The following is a 10091-nucleotide window of genomic DNA, read 5'->3' as shown; positions in this document are numbered from 1 at the left end:
ATATTATTAAGGTTCGCAGTCTTAAAAATGTCTGCTTTATTTTTTTCGTTATATAGACTTTTGCATTTCGGGTTTGGTTTGGATATAAACATCAGCGGCAGTCGGTGCGGTTCTAGGGCGTTTCGGTAACAGGCGCAGATTTCAAGGTAGAATTTATTTTATTCACCGATGTGTCCGTATATCAGGGTCGGCAAGGTAAAGCCGTTCTCGAAATCTATTTACGTGTAAATTCGGAGCTGGCGGACTAACTTAATACAAATAGTAGGGAGATCCTCCATGATAGATGAGTGTATCTAGATTTTGACGAGGTAAAAAAACTAAAGTGGAATAAATTAAGCTCTGTTCGGGTCTCCTATGGCTGCGAAATCAAGTATCCTATACGAACATTCTCTTCGACCCATGGTAACAATGGGCCACACTGCGAACTCAATCTTCGATTCTCTACATAAAACAAGTTAAATGTAGAAATACAAAATCTATATGGTCAAACACCTGTACCCGACAATCATTTCGCAAGAGGATATGGTAGCAAAGCACGTAGCTGGCATACAGCAAACTGGGATAAAATCTATCAGCCACCTAAATTGGGTTTTAAGGGTGGACAATTCAGTAGGTCGCCTGATGAACCATATATGTAGTTAGAGGGAACATTTGGTTCTACATTGCACTTAATATGTGATTATCCTTTTTTCTTCCTGCAAATTAACCTGCAAAGTGACAGGGCACCCTTTGAGCTGGACAGAGATCAACACTCGTTCGGACGACCGCGATTTGTATGGGCCTGTCAGCGATAATATCGCGACACTTTTCGTCGTTTGCATGTACGAGGGCAAACCAGATCAACCCCTACTTGGATACAAATTGGAAAAAATCCCAGAGGAAAGATCGCTGTGGGAAAACAGAACTAGAAAATTAACTCTTGGCCAAGTTTAGGAGTGTGTGTACTTTAATCAGGGATTGTACGGTAATGATATAAATAGATGTTCCATCCTATCATAAATGGTTGACGCTTTTCAAGAGGGTTAAAACAGACGGTCATAGAAGAAAAAAGTTCGGACGTTCACTTTCTGCCGGGTACTTAATTAGTTTAATTATCAAAACCACTTCAGTACTGTGTTTGCTGTTTGCCATTTTAATTACTTAAAAACTAGAGGTAAGTGGGGGAAACAGCTGACGATGTCGGCTGTGGGACGTTTTCGTATATACAACGTATGTAGTAGGGCGAACAAAAATATGCTGAGGCAAAGAATCTCTGCAAAGCTTGTTTCCATATGTGCAATGATCATACACAGATCATGACTGTTCTATGTTATTTATTAATTTAAGTAACTAGTGGCCACCTCCTGTACATAAGTAAGGCTAAGATTCGTTACGAACCCAACTATAATCTAGATTTAAGCGAGGATTCAGTTCCTGTTTATAGTAGTTTCATTAGACGCTTCTAAACTAAAAAGTGTCCTCGTCAATCTCATGAGCGAAGATTTCGCTCGAAACTTCTATTGAAGACCGCACCATCGGTTTTTCAACAAATTGCAGAGCAGATCGAGCAGGGCTAACATCCATGCGTCGGTATGTCGATGGCTGTCTTTGTGTGTAGTCTGTGTTATGGTTGACTTTCGATACTAGCCTAACATAGTTTTGTTTGTGGCTATAGCAGTTGGTAGCAAGGAAAGTGTTATTTTTTTGTGTATAAATGAGCGAACAATAATTAGAAGCCGCTGGGCGGACGCAGTTTGCGGACAATTGGGGTTATTTTAAAAATAATACTTAAGCGGTAGAAATGGGTGACCCCACCGGCCAGCTAAGCGGTCCGAGCGCTTGTATCTCTTTCTGGCTGACTTGATAAATTTATGGTTTGTTTTGCAGTATGTTCAGTACAATGTACTGCTACCACAGTTACTGTAGGACTATAAAGACATTGGATTCGTGGCATCGTTGACCTTGACGCCGTTAACGACATGAAGGAATGCGCAGGCCGCAGAAGGTGAAGGTGCTGATCCTGTTAATAACGACTTGTGTCCACTTATCATTACAGTAAGATTCATTGTTTAAAGCATATATAGTGATTATCTATTTTCTCATCGCGCTCCGGGAGTTTCATGTACATGATAAACTACTTGTACATATATGATTTTGTATTTGATGCTATTTGTGTCGTTTTTCAGTACTGAGCAATTTCTTCTGGCAGATTATTTTAAAGTTGTATGAGCTTGAAATTTACTGAAATTTCTCTAACGAGTCGCAAAAATAAGAATTGAAACATAGGGTATACAGTATGTTAGTTTGAGCACACGTGTTTTACAATTAACATCAACAGCTGACTTGAACTTGCTTTCTAACGATTGGATTGTTCGCCGGTTTGAAGCCATCTAGTCAATTTCAAAAGCGGATAGAACACACGCTCAGATCAGACTTCTTTAATGCTGATTCGAAGAAAAAATTCTGTAAAGCTGTTAGGCCATTTGACGTCTCCATATTCAGCTCAGCTATGAGAATAACCTCCTTTATGCTGACGCTGATAAGGGACGTTGCCGCAGGAATATTGTTTCCCGTTGACGTTCATGATTACAGACTTGCTTTCCAAGACTATCGGAAAATTGTATGAACTTCGGATGATTATGCCATATTTAAGAGAAAGCGGAAAGGCCTTTCAACTCAAGGTTCGGTACGCTGTCAGAAATCCTTTCGGAGTAGGATTTGCCTTGCTTCGCTGCTTGCCTCGAGAAGTAGGGCATATCGTGCTTGCATTAGTTAACCGAGTCCATATTTTTTGAGCTAAATTGGCAAATAGAACAACTACGAAACACATCCTGCAGTGCTAGATTTGAATTGAATGATACCCCCGATTCCCATGAGAAGCGAACGAAGGCCCAGTAACAGAAAAGCTCAATGATTATATTGGAGGACATATATGATACGTTGCGTACGCCGTCCCTGATCATTACACTGGACCCTTCGTTTAGAGCGAACGTTCAACAAAGCGTATCCGTGTCATCAAGTTCTGTACTTAAGTTGAAAGTAATTTTTTTCTCAGATTACATTTCATGATAATTGCTATATGACGGATCATTTTACCATTTGTCTTCGATCAGGTTCTTCAACCACCTGAACTATCAGGGGCGTGCAGAACAACAACTAAGATTTAAATGTCTTTCTATCACGCTAATCAGCTTTCATATAAGTGAGTGTCATTGAGCGTTCCGCTAAATTTGTCCTGCCGTTCTACGCAGGACAAAGGACGGTCAAAAAGTATTGTAGTTGTCTCGCATTATGTCCATTTTATTCTTTCTTTTTTTACTATTGCAAACTGCTTTTCAGCCAGTTCGAACGAGTACTTATCGTTCGAAAGAAGTTGGTCGAGTTGAGTTTTGCTCTGCTGGTATTTCAGAGTTCCTCTGGACCAGATTATTTCAATATTACCATTTAATATTATATAATTATTATTTTAATATAATATAATTATATATAATATGTTATATTATATAAAATAAGACCGTTATCGGAGTCAATCGGAGGATAAGGAAACTCAGGCAAATCATTTCATGCATCACGGCCCTACCATTTTGAACCTGCGACAGCCGTTAAATCACAGAACTGACTGGATATGGTAATAACAGAAGTGTGGTGGTTATGGAAGATATAGTGCAAAATAAAGAGAGGTCCACTAGCCTTCTCGATAGAATGCATTCAGCAAAGTTTGACTTTCCTATTGAGTTAACGTAGATCTTCTGCGGCTTAAATTTTCTTACAGTTTGCTAATGATCGAGCGTTATGTAATATATAGAATAAGAAAGCCCTTTGTTTTTTTCTAGACGATTGTTATTGACTTTAAACTCAGGTTAAAGTGTTTTATCTTGAATTCGGCATCTAAAATGATTACACGATTTTTTAGATGCAACAGTTTTCACATTTCATTAAAAATCTTTATTTATATAACTAGAAAATTAAAAACTAAGCTTTGAAGAAGTGAGCAGCTATAACGCGGCATATCAGTGTTCATTCAAACATCTAACACTTTTGATTTCAATACCATAGACCGTAATAACCTACTTTTCTATTTAATATATCACACACACGATTTCTATGTAAAACGAGCTCCCGTTATTTTATTCTTCTAAACTAAGATAGACAACTTTTTACTCTCATCGAACCAATGCTATTCCGTCCTTATATTGTTCTTCACTACAACGCCTTCGAAAAGTCATGCATACATCTAATAATATCTGAAGATCTTTCGTAAGCCAGTGCTCTCCGTTCCGCAACCCAAAGGCATAAGAAGATGATTATCGGCGCCGACTTTGTCTGACAACCTGGAATGCAGAAGATTCACCTAACATTGACTGTTTTGCAGCCTATAATTGTCCCCATTGAATGTAAGAGGGAGATAAAAAGGGACTACATACAAACGGACGAAGTGCTCCCCTTTTTTTTTGGTCTGCGATACACGTTCTCCACTGGCAGATCCTTATTTTTTCATAACTGTGCGTAGCTACGTTAGCTATCCAAACGATGCAACGACAGCGATAATAAAACAAATTTTAATGGTGTCATATCCTAGCCACAGCAACCTGGCAATTTGATCGTACAAGTACACCCATAAGGTATAATACTGTTTTACTTGTATATCCGATCAGGTAGATTACATCAAAGGATCAGGAGCCGATGAGGTGTTTTCTATACAATTCTATATTTGTCCTAATTGGAAGTGGAAGGATCTCTCTGATGTAAATATATTACTGACGGGTGATTTTACAGACTGCATGAGAACGACGTGTAATTGATTTCACGCATCTAGCTCACCGGATGGTAACTGGCTTCTACTTTTACCAAATCTATTCCGCGAAATTAGAATTATTCAATGATTGTTATTTTGGCGTTTACTTTTATTGTGACGTTTGATATGATACACGAAACCATCGGCGGCCCTTGTTCCACAAGCTCATCGTCGTCCATGTACCTTCGAGTTGAATGCTGAAGCTATTGTCGTGAATAGAGCCAGCCCTCACGGACCTAAGGTTTGCCTCTGGCGTGACTAAACTGTCGAATGCCCTCTATGTGTTAAACAATTTAGATTCCTCAGAGTTTGCATTATCGACATAATGGGCCATTTATTAAACATTTCAAATTTTAAACTCGTAACTGTTGCAGGATGGCTTCACTCCATCCAGCTTATCAATTCTGCCCTAAAATCGTATGTCCCTTGGAAGAGTCGGCTGACACGTCAACAGTATGCTACCATTGAGGCCTGATCTCTAGCGCACCGTTGTTTAAGGACATGACCGAAGGCGATTTTGATGCAATACTGGCTTACTGAAGAAGCACTACTTTGAAAACGACAGGTCCGGTAATATTTGGTCTCATGCTAACAGGTAAAACTACCTTATAGACATTAACGGAGCTTAAGTTCTGCCCACTACAGATGCACAGCTGTTTCATTACTCCGATGCTGACAAAATTTAGTTCCGCCACTTAGTCCCAGTAACCCTATTATATGCAATAATACTATTTGGGGTAAGCTGATTCCGACTTTAATGAATTTATGCAACTTTAGGGGCAAACATCACGAAATAACGTGATTAACGCTTCAATCAACTTGTACTAGTCTAGTCGAATGAGAATAGAAATCACTGAGATGACCGTAACGATCTTGTCTTACGCTATGACCTGCAATCATAATGAAGTGTGGAAATGCTCATGTGCGATGGCGAGTCTAGATGAAAGCTATGATAGGTTCCGTTGTTACAGTCAGATACGACATCCCCAGGCGACTGAAGTACAAGAACTACGAAAGCTGACATTTTATGAAATATTAATTATACATGAGGTAAACAAATGGATACTATTGTAACTTGAATAATATGGAATAGAACACAAAAAAATAATGCAAAAAACAAAGTTAAAATATGATCAAGCGTTAACGAGCAAATTTAAACCTCTAATCGTAGCTTGCTGTCTTGAGTTTACCTCAATTGCAAACTTTTACATTAAGTTCGCAACTATATGTAGTTGTTTGCGATAATTTCATAAAATGAACACTATCGTTTATGAACGCTACATGATCGAAAATAAGGTATCTTACGTATTAGGTAGATATTACGTAGGTATTATTCAGAAAACGAAGAACCTTTTTGAAATGTGTCCACTGATACCAACATTATCGCAGCCTAAGTAAAGCCTATGTTTCAGCTGGAACCCTATAAGTGAGCCTAACAGTAGGTCAAATTTTACTCTTCTATGGTATACCACAGAATATGATGATTAGAGAACCGTGTGTCGTTACTGTTATTGCAAATTAAAGACATTCGTTTCGTTCGCTTTTATAGTAATGCACTATTTACAGGTCAATGAAAATAACAAACAGTATATGAATACGAGATCGTTATTATCACACGGAATGAAGATGGCGTTTGCTTGTGACGTATCACGCAATTGGTTATTATTTACTAATTACATGAATGTTTTACGTAGAAACTGTATTTTCTTAACAGGTACAGAGAATAAATGATGGTACTTGTAAGTTGAAAGAAAAGTTTTGACATGTGTTGCACCAGGTATTATTAGTAAGGACGGAACTGGGATATCTTAAGAACCATCAATTACAGTCCCTTTGGCCTTTCGATATATTGGGGGCAACAGGCTCGTTGAAGACAAGGCTTATGGTACTCAGCCAATAGTTTTAACAAGATAGCTAAGACGATATTTCGAAATACGTTGTTAAATCGCGCGAGACGTGCCGTCATTACGAAAATTGCATAATGATTAGTTTTCTTCGTTGATCTCTATTTAAGCTGCCCATTCAAGTTGTTCATCGATGCTTCTCTTGTACAATTTTGGATTGTACTATACATTAAAATCTTTGAAAACGGTATCGTTCCGAACGAATATTTACAAGCTCATTTTACTTGCATTAAGTAAACTTCTCATTAGATATCGTGCATACTTAAGGACTGCTTATGTAAATGACAGCAAAATGTTCTTTGTCATGCAACAAACGACTTAACCCGAGACATTGTCTAGGGAAGGTTTGGGGACACCGATTGCCCGCGCTTAGCAATTTTTGAAAGTGAGTCTGATTTTCCACGATGTGTACTTTTTGATGGTGTGACTCTGAGCGTGGTTTGTAGATGACGGTGTTCGATTTTATCGGTGATATTTATCTTTCTAGGTTTCTCAATACGAAGAAAAACAAGTCAACATGCTCTATATAGGAAGTAAATAATTTTTATCAAAAATTCTACTAAATCTCGACTATACAGTAACTGATATGAAAGAGCTTCACTGGTCAAAATATATAGGTAACCCAGATAAGATCATCAAAAGGTGTCTACCCAGTAAAATTTCTAGATCCCAAATGGAACACGAAAGGATCTGGCGTATTCATGCTAATAATTTTTTGGACATGAATATTAAAAGTAGTACGTTCGGCTCGTGTAGGAACTAGATTATGGGATAATCTCGTTATAAATCAGTAAATCCTTTTAAGTCCTTGCTAAAAAAGAAGACTTCACCATACGGAGATTTTGCTGTAAATGCCTTTATTGTCATATTCTTCTTTAATTTTGCCTTATAAGTTAATTTTTGCGTAATTAGCGAGGCAAAGAAAGTGTAATTCCCAAGTACGTAGGTAACGTTTCATTTTCTTTTTTGATAAGTAATAACTACAATAAAATCTACTTGTTGTTTTGAAAAACATATTCAAGTTTAAACGCCCTTTTTTTATGAAAGCTAAAATTTGTCAATCTATATAGAGTAGAGAAACAGCATAAACAGTCAAGGGTCCGAGGGATACGAAAGATAGCCTAAAAAGTAAATTAATAATAAAAATAATAATATTATTTAAACAAAGTAGGGAAGAGATTCAGTCAACATGGAGCGTTCAGATGCTCAAATAACCTGCCCACCCTACGGGTCAACATGAATCAAACTTAAGACAGCTTCCTAGAGGAAGGCCGTATAATTATTATTAGTTTTAATTTTTATTGCAATGTAGTCCTGTTGCAATGTAAAAAGCTATTTCTTTCGACCTGAAAAACAACAGAACAAGACCATTGTAAGCTCTTTAATAGTTCTAGCCCTTTTCTCAACCAACTTAAAACTTGAAAAGAAAACTTCTTTATCGAACGGGCACAAAGGTACTTTAAGCTCATGTGTAAAACTTAATTAAAGACAGACTATAGCCCAGTTTCCACTATTTAAGGAGCAAATTTTTTTTATTTTTTTTTTTTTTGATGACTAGTGCCGAATGCTAAAAATTCACTTTGCAATAAATGTATCTTTAAATTTACTAAGAATATGTACATAACTTTTTGATAAATTAGAAGATATATTGCCGTATCGATTGGAATGTGTTCTATAGAACTGAACACGAAAGCCTTATAACATCAACATATATATATATATATTGTGACGTTCATAAAGAGGCATAATGTAATCTGGACGTGGTCAATGTATAAAAGCCCCAGGCGCCAGCTGATATATTGTCAATTTTTTTGACCACCAAAACGTTAAATGTATTATAACGATTAAAAAGAGATCTCGTTTAGATTATCTCGAAATTTGCTTCTCTCACTAATTTGCCTAATATAATAGAAGCGATTCTACCGGTTGAACTTATATGAAATATTGCGCACGACCTGGACCAAAAAAGTGGCCGCCTACCAAGTTATTTTTAATTTCTTTTGGCAGATCGTTGTAATACTACCACTATTTAGCTTCGCACATTTGAATTAATCCGGTTCAAATAATGTTATACTTTACACTTTTGCCGTGACACATTAATTCAGACTGTGGCCGCTAATGCTCACAGTTTCGTTTTGATTCTTTCAGGAGTCAATCTTGCCCCCTGCGCTACAATTAAATACGAGGCGCGTGGGCATTTATTTAATGCCACCGCATCATGCTGGCCGCATAAGCGGAGATGTGAAGTCTTCACTTGAAGATATCTTCACATGTTAAATAGCTAGTTGGGTGCGTCTGCACGGCCATAAATAAGAGAACATTCTTGTGCGCCATATACTCTATGACAAAAAGCTACGTTGGCAAAATTGAGCAGGGCCTTTATAATGATAATAATAATAATAATAGCGAAAGTGTACATCGTCGATCTTGACCGAAGGATATTTATTGTTGTACAGTCAATGCAGTGGTAAACTGCAGTTTTTAAGCAGGGGAAAATAACAAAAACTTTCCATAATGTGCTGCGTTGAGGTTGACGTTTTCCTTTCAGGGTTACTTAGATATGGAGAGGTAATAATCCAGCGAAGCTTACTAGTGAGAAAACTTTAAGAATAGATATGGATCTATTAGCCGAGCATTTCCCACAAAAGGAAATTAGTATAGAAAAATAGCCTTAAAATTAGCGCATAGATCGTCCCGAAAATGACATTAGCAATATTTGAGTATTTCAAAGTTTCCATAACATGAAAATCATTTGTCAAAAAAAAACGTACCGACTAATCTTTCTGATACCAACTGTCCGCAGTCATACCAATTACAGAAGCGTATCCTGCCGTTATAAAAAAAGATTACTTAAACCTGCCAGAGCGTGGCTATAGTGAATCCATTTTACCGTGCATACCTCTATGCACGGTATTACATACCGCAATGTATTAGCTTAGGTAATTTCTTTCTAAATCTCATTTGTTTAAGATCACCTTATAGAAATAATTTCGTGTGCTATTTAATTAAATGTAGCATGTTTACAGCAGGAAAACACACCCACAGGTCTACGTATAAGCCTAAAGGTATTAAAAAAAAAAAAAAAAAAAAGGAAGCTTTCTAAAATGCTGAAGTGGGCAAATGTTCTATTCTATAGAACACGCCAATCACTTTGGCAGATGAAGCGACGCGGAGCGGCTCCCTGAAATGTCAAAGTGCTTAGAAATAGAATGTATCAGTTTTGCGACAGCCCTGTACATCATTACCAAGGTACGATTAGTAAATAATGGGTGCGGAAAACACTGAGAAGAACTCGGGATGCGGCCGTATGGTGCAGGACATTATAGGCGAGACGGTTCGTATCGTAAATGTTTTCTCTCCTATCCAATAGCTTAGCCATTAGATGTTTCACTATATAAATAACCCTATGCCCG

At 37.4% G+C, this 10091-nt stretch overlaps 1 protein-coding gene and 1 long non-coding RNA gene across 3 annotated transcripts in view; one reads left to right on the top strand and one right to left on the bottom strand.

Annotated features, from left to right (window-relative positions):
- Window positions 1–10091, bottom strand: part of rau (RA domain-containing protein rau) — a 278997-nt gene that overhangs the window by 155642 nt on the left and 113264 nt on the right. The gene's annotated exons all lie outside the window — the stretch shown is intronic.
- On the top strand, window positions 1266–9049 carry LOC147755565 (uncharacterized). The gene is made up of 4 exons (XR_015328600.1): window positions 1266–1569; window positions 1867–2034; window positions 5149–5339; window positions 8827–9049. It is a non-coding gene; the product is annotated as an uncharacterized LOC147755565 (long non-coding RNA).

The sequence above is a fragment of the Varroa destructor genome, unplaced genomic scaffold (genome assembly GCF_002443255.2).
Source record: "Varroa destructor unplaced genomic scaffold, Vdes_3.0 BEIS01000005.1, whole genome shotgun sequence".
NCBI lineage: Eukaryota > Metazoa > Arthropoda > Arachnida > Mesostigmata > Varroidae > Varroa > Varroa destructor.
This window is presented reverse-complemented; position numbering and strand designations above follow the sequence as displayed.